Genomic DNA, 7,418 nt, shown 5'->3' on the forward strand with positions numbered 1-7,418 from the left:
ATGGATTGCAAGAATGTAAGGAGCACTAGAGAAACTCATCATATACTTACAAACCATTTAATAAGAAATTAAAATGCTTTAAATGTAAAATAAACAAGTACTAATATGTTGAAAACACATACACACAAATATAGCATCTGAAGATGTGACCACTGACCACCTTCAGCTGTGAAGAGGAAAGTCGATCCTCGAGGCATTTTTTTGATTCATCATTCATCACCTCTGATTGCCTCAATGCATTTAAAACATTGATTGCTCTGTAATCACAACTCACAAGTTGCACAAACAACAAAACAGGTCATAATTCACAAGCTAACATATTTTCTGGTTGTGTACCACTCCAGATTTTCTGTTTGTTAGGTTTTAAATTCTGCTAAGAAATTTTGATATGCCAATTTTGGATCTGGCTTGAAAAAAATCCACATTGAATCCACAGTTTTTCCTATGGTTTTATTCTTCTAGGTGAATCTTTGAATGAATAGGACAGCTAATTCCTCCTTTTGGATTCTCTTCTTAGTTATTTCTATTTCATATGCAGATAATGCAGACTCCATTTCATGTATCTGCTGGTTACAATAATGTTGAGATAGTTAATTTTTTTGCTCAATTGGCAAGGACCTGAAAAGGTCAAGTTGGAAGCTAAGAATATGGTCGGTAACTGCTTCCAGAAATCAACTACAGTGACTTTTCTCTGAATTTTGATCTCATGGTTCGAGATGTGGCTTTCTCAGTGTGGGGAAACTCCATTGCACATGGCAGCAAAGAATGGATGCAGTGAAGCAGCAAGGTTACTTCTTCATCATGGTGCTACTGTGGAGGCTAAAGCTAATATACATTTCCTTATTATTTTCCCTATTTGCTCTGTTTCAATGAATGTGAAAGTGTGCCAAAATTTGCTTCTTCTATTCATATTTTATTAATGCAGAATGGTATGACCCCTTTGCATCTTGCTGTATGGTCCTCACTCATGTTTGACAATTGTTTAACTGTGAAGATGCTTCTTGATTACAATGCTGATTGCAGTGTTGAGGACAATGTATGCTCAATTTATATTACATATCAAATTTAGAACTATCAACCAGCTTATGTTCAAACAGACTTAGTAAGAACTGGTTAAACATGCTACAGGAGGGAATGACTCCTCTAAATTACCTCTCACAAGGCCCAGAAAGTGAGAATTTGCGAGAACTCCTGCATGGGCATCTTGAAGAGCAGCAGAAGCACAGAACCATTGAAGCATGCAGTGAAACAAAAACTAAGATGGCTGAACTTGAACAGGAATTGTTGAACATCGTGGGGTTGAATGAACTTAAGCAACAACTACTTAAATGGGCAAAGGGAATGCTCATGGATGAGAAGCATAGAGCTCTAGGGCTTAAGGTTGCTGCACGGAAGGTCTCTCACATGGCATTCCTTGGCAATCCAGGAACAGGTAATTCGGTGGACAAGACATATATGGATATGATACATATAAGATTATGAGAGAGGCGTGTAGCATTCTGCAAATCTTAGTAATCCTCCTGCTCAATGGAGTCTTCTGGAATACATTTTAATCTCAAATCGAATTGTTAGAAAAAGGAAAAAATATAGATGGATGGTTAGGATTTTATGATTTTTTGTTTTAATTTGCATTCTTGTCATATCATATTAACTGAATTGCAGGTACCATCTCATGACTGGCATGCTGTACTGGGTCAGTAATGTATGGCATCTATTACTGAACATGGCATAAAATGTTATATTTGAATGATGGTCCTTGTGTATATTGTGCTCTGAATTTATTGACATTGTAACCTTCTTTTTAATTAATAGTTAATGATCTGATCTGGTAATTCATCATTGATATATGGGAAGACTTGAGCAACAAAATTGTCGTCACTGCTACAAAGTACTGAGAGCACTATTATATCTGTCAGGTAAAACCATGGTAGCTAGACTCCTTGGAAAAATGCACCATATGGTGGGAATTTTACCTACTGACAAGGTTACAGAAGTGCGAAGAACTGAACTGGTTGGAGAATTTGTGTGGCAAACAGGACCAAAGACCAGGAGAAAGGTATGCCATTTATGCCATCAAATTTTGTGATTTGAATTCTTTAATAGTCAAATGGATAAGTTGTAAAATCTCAATTGGTAAATAAAAGAAGCAGAAGGAGGAATTCTTTTTGTGGATGAAGCCTATCGGTTGATACCCTTGCAAAAAACTGATGACAAGGACTATGGATTGGAGGCTTTAGAGGAGATCATGTCTATGATGGATGTGGAAAGAAGGTTGTTATATTTGCTGGCTACAGTGAGCCAGTGAAACGTGTAATCTCCTCTAATGAAGGTTTCTGTACAAGTTCTTCTACTTCCGTGACTTCAGCTCTGAAGTATAGCTCAGATCCTTCATCTTAAAATGAAAAATCAAGCAGAGGAGAGCCCACTTTATTGTTTCAAATTACATCAATCATGTAGCGTGGACGCAATCACAGAACTAATAGAGAGAGGAACAACAGTAAAACAGCGGCAAGAGATGAACGGGGGTTTAGTGGATCCAATGCTTGTCGATGTCAGAGAGAATTTGGATCTTAGGCTTGATTTTGATTGTAGTGACACAGATGGTTTACCCACTATTACCTTGGAAGATTTAGAGGCAGGCCTTAAATCATTATCACAATGAGATGGGATCAATTCTCGAATTTACAAAGATGCTTGAAATGATTTCATTAACATCTTGTCACAATCTTCATAATTCAAGAATAACAGGGCACATCTACATAAGTCCATTTTCATTGCATCTCCAAATGATCTGTTTGCATTATTCTACACAATCTTTTATCTCTTGGCATTGTGCAGCCAGCCGTTTTCTTTTCTGTATGGACTTGGTTACAATCACAGCAGAAATGGAACCTGGACTATTTAGGTGGGGTCCTGTTACTTTAGGAGCTTTTTGTTTTAGGTGGTGCTTACAAATTCAACAATCTATTGAGTCCTTTGGAACCATTTTTGTCTTCGAAATTTATAATTTTGAGGTCCAGAAGCGGTCTTCTGCAGCAGCTGTTAGGACATTTCTTTCCAAATTTGTTCCCATTTTCTGTACACAACAGAGACATGAATAATAAGCAAATTGTTTAGTATTCTTCATTTTACATATTCAAACTCCTTTCCTTGTGCTTTTCTTTCTCTGTTTAATCAGGTTGATTACACTCTTCTGGAAACCAGAACAATGGTAATGTAACAAGGCTGCTCTTTTTTTTTATTTCTCTTTGCTAGCATCTCAGGGAAATGTTCACAAATGTTTTTAGAAATTAATTTGAAAACGATGCCTGACATGAAGTATTTAGCCTTAAAAAAGCAGGCGGTCATGTAAACATGATTGCATCTAGATTCTAGAGTATTGAACTGCAAGCTCATGTTGATTTCTTGATACTAAAAAAATTGATGGCCGAACTTAAAAAGTTAAAGCAACCAGTCTTGTGACAATAATTTCCGGCGGAGGTGCATGCTGGTACAAGCAACCAGTATTGAACTGCGATTACAATAATTTCCGGCGGAGGCATTCCTTTGTAGTTTATAAGGTTCACAGACGCTTACAAGCCCAAATGACCATGGACCAGTGATGGCAAACCAAGAAACAACCAGATAAGAGTTAAGGACAAGAAAATGCGATTACCTAAGATGCCCCATCCCCATAGAAAAATCAAGAATCCTCATCAACCATCAATAAAATAAAAGCAAAAACCCAGAAAAAATGATAAGACAGAGAAGTTTCTTCTGTGTTTTGTCCCCCAAAAGAGAGAAGCTTTGCCTATGCTGCAACCCTCATTTGGATCATGGCTTACAATAACTTCTGTTTTGTCCTTTGTGCATCGCGAGGGAAGGCAAACCATAGAGGCCAGATATCAGTTTGGAAGGAGTATAAACAGGGGCGGACCAGAAATTTTTTATTAGGGGGCCAAAACTTATGAATGGGCCATAGAGGACGAACCATTGGGTAGGAAGTGAAGGGGGTGGGGGGGGGGGGGGGGGGGAATCATGACTCCCCTGGTACTCTATACGAGGACCTGCATAGAGTACTCTATACTTCCCTGCGTCTCAATGCTTGATCACATTAGAATTAGATGCAGAAACCACAACCAAGAAAAAAAAAAAAGGAAGATAACTTGCAGAATGCAGTCTCAAATAGCTTCAGTTTCGCATCGCGGCACGATGCCCGGATGCCGTTGGACATATTAGTTAGTGAGCTCCAGTTATAACGGAAAGGCGGAGAATTCTAGCACGTAAACCATTTCTTAACACCATAGCTCTGTTACTTGTGGCCTTTTTTATACTCTCGCCCATGTCCTTTTTGGCTTTTCCCTCTACTTTCAAATTCTCTGAATTTACCAAAAGCCCTCGTCACTGCAGTCGCTATCTTTGTTTCACAAACCCAAAAGCTGCCTCAGATACAAACCTCTTCCTCTGCAGGAATTGATCTAAAAGTGTCGTTTCCAAAGAATAACATTTTATTGATATTTTCAAAGAATAACATTTAACAAGGAGAATTTTAGTGCTTCATTGGTCAAGGCTTCGCAAGGAAAACAAATATTCAGTTGCTAGGTTAGTCTACTTGCATATTTATCCAAACTAAGCCCAAAATATAATGCAACCAACAAAGAGAAATACCCGTTTTTTATTATGGATCTTGACGAAAAAACGTATTCTACAAAAAAATGTCCATCTTTTCTCTTCTTTTCTTCCAAGGGGCTCTGGGTTTCTTTGAATGAGGCAAATTGCATCAAGACTTCAAGTAATGCAAGAAAACAAAACTAGCAGCTGACCAAGGAAAAAGATGAGAGAATAAAAAACTCTATCCTCAATTGAGCCCATGGTGAGGAGAAAAAGGAATCATTACAACATACCAAACTTGGATAATGCAGATTGGAACAAAGCTGAGAAAGCCTGAGAAGTACTTTGATCCTCAGCTTTGATTTTTATCTGTGCCTTTGATGATGATGTATTAAAAATACATTCTACAAGAAAGAAACCTGCTGATTCCTCTGCTTTCTGTGCAAAAAAGAAGAACTTGAAGTTTGAAGTTTGACCACCTGAGGCAATGCAATGGATAGAATGACCTTGCATGTGCCGGATGAGGACTGGAGGAGTCGTCAATGCTGCAGCTCCTTGAGGGCTTATGGAGCATTCCTGCATGAATGGTAAATTGTTTTGACAAGATATCAATGTATGGAATGACTTGAACAAATTATTTTTTGGATGAATGGTTCCCTCAAAGACGAATTAGTACAGAAGTACGAGTAGAACAAATTAACAGAACCAAGACCAAGATAAAGGAAATACATCTCTGAAGTGAGGGATATCATGGCTAAATAATAAACAAATGCTTCTATAAGAAAGAAGAGAACAAAACAGCCCTGTTAGCGTGCACTAGGCACTGCAGTTTCCACTTTTTAGAAGGATAGACAAGAATTTGGTAAACTTCAGGTTTTAGCTATAAACAATCGATAAAAATATTATAGAAGTGTTGACTAGATACTTGAGGATCACAAAGAACGGTGGACTGATGATTAATTTGGTTGATCACAGAGTTATTCTAAACTTTTATTTTTCTGTGTTAACCAAAGCACTAATAGACAATAGATGACCTGACTATACGTGCTAATCATTGGTTGCATGGGAATCTTATTCTAAACCCTGGTACAGCTAATCATTGGAACATCCCAAAGATGGGAATCTTAAGTTCTTACAAAAAACAAAAACACATGCAACCAAACATGGAGCTTGGAAAGACATCCATCATGCACGCTATAAAAAAAATGGCAAAAATTTATCTATATTTAACAACATAGTTATAATGTTTCCTAAGAAGACCACCTGAAACTCAGAAAGCCTTGGGAGCTGCATTGGCTGCTGGTTTTGCAGATTCTCACCAGGTGCTTTTTGGCCAATCCATCAAGAAGTTGAAAATGTGCCCAATTATTTTAAGAAGTTATAGAATTTTTTTTTACAAGAGCGTTCTACTAAATGGTCATTTAACTGCAGGATGTCCATGATTGAGCCTTATTCTACTATAGGCTTTTACATTACAATGTATCTGTCGCAGAGCGTGTGGTGAATCCTCCCAAGCAAGCAGTTTCAGTCTTTGCTGAAACTCAGAGCGGTGAAATCAAAGATCGTATATTTGATGAATTGCAAACACTTTTTTTGAGAAGTAAAGATTGTGGAAATATTTGTTGCATGTTACATGTGAAACTACATTTTTTTGGTTATTATGTCAGAATTTCGTGCATGGAATTGTTTTCTTGGAACGATGTTTTTGTTTTTTAATTAGAGATTCTGTACTCTTCTCACACTCAGTATGCTGATCTTGAAAGAAATTTATTAGAGATTATATACTCTTCCCACACTGAAAATCAGCCTAGTCACCTCCTCACTCTTAGGCCAGTGCTAGATTTCTTCCTGATGTTTAATGACAGCTTCAGATCATTATCTGGTCAGCCTCCTGCGGCTGGCATTGGGGGAGTTATTCTAAACAGAGGGGGCTATGTGATTTGGGCTTACAGCGGTCCTGTTTGTGCTGTGGATGAGTCTGAAGCTGAAGTCAAGGCATTAGTGACTCGTCTGAGAATTGTTAGATCCCTTTAGGTGAACTCTATTCTCATCAAGGGGGACTCTAGGAGTGTTATTAATTGGGCCAAACATGCGGATAAGTGCCCTTGGAGGCTGGGTCACTTATTGAGATTTCTGAAATTTCTTCTCTCTTTTGTGGTTTTAGATGGATTCCAAGGGAGCTGAACTCAATTGCGGGCCTTTTTGCTAAATTTGGGGTGGATAGGAATTTTTTGTATAGTGAAAGCACTTTGCCCCCTTAAGTTGGGTGGTTTTTAATTGCTTTGTTTTGTTTGTGCTGTTTGTACATCCTCTCATGTACATCCCCCTCCACCTTTTTGCCTCTTTGAACAAAACAGCTACCTCTCAAAAAAAAAGAAAAAAAGAAAAAAAAACTAACATACTTGCACAACAACTGTTTGTGTTCAATTTCACAAATATGGGCCAGTGTTGCTAGCTCACCTTCCTAGAAAATTCCTCACCCTCAATAGAAATGCCCAATAACTTGCTTACCTCAACTTCCATGTTAACTACCTCTTCCCAAGTCTAGTTCACTCTGCACAGCATGAGTAACATCCATGATCAACTCCTTATCTTTAAAGGAATTAGTTGAGATCTCCTCACCTCTTCTATCTGTTTCATGTAAAGGCTTTGTCCTATATTTTCTGATTCCAAAAGCCTGGCTTAAAAGGTCTTTTGAACCCCCTCCAGCATCAAAATGTGGAAATTTACCAGCATGGTGGGATATCTACTTTTGGTCGTTTAAAGATGCTTAGTCCATAAAGCCTGTGTATATTCCTTGTATACTTTGGCTTGTTCTTAGTTGGTTG

The 7,418-nt window shown here is 38.0% G+C and overlaps 1 pseudogene across 1 annotated transcript; it reads left to right on the forward strand.

The window, feature by feature from the left end:
• The first annotated feature begins 737 nt into the window (after positions 1-737).
• On the forward strand, positions 738-2,772 carry LOC148842674 (protein CfxQ homolog; annotated as a pseudogene). The gene is made up of 5 exons (XR_016103256.1): positions 738-830; positions 926-1,036; positions 1,129-1,432; positions 1,917-2,056; positions 2,117-2,772. The product of XR_016103256.1 is annotated as a protein CfxQ homolog (transcript).
• The last annotated feature ends 4,646 nt before the right edge of the window (positions 2,773-7,418 follow it).

This window comes from Nelumbo lutea, chromosome 8 (genome assembly GCF_056320005.1).
Source record: "Nelumbo lutea isolate HS-2025 chromosome 8, American lotus-T2T, whole genome shotgun sequence".
Taxonomy (NCBI): domain Eukaryota; kingdom Viridiplantae; phylum Streptophyta; class Magnoliopsida; order Proteales; family Nelumbonaceae; genus Nelumbo; species Nelumbo lutea.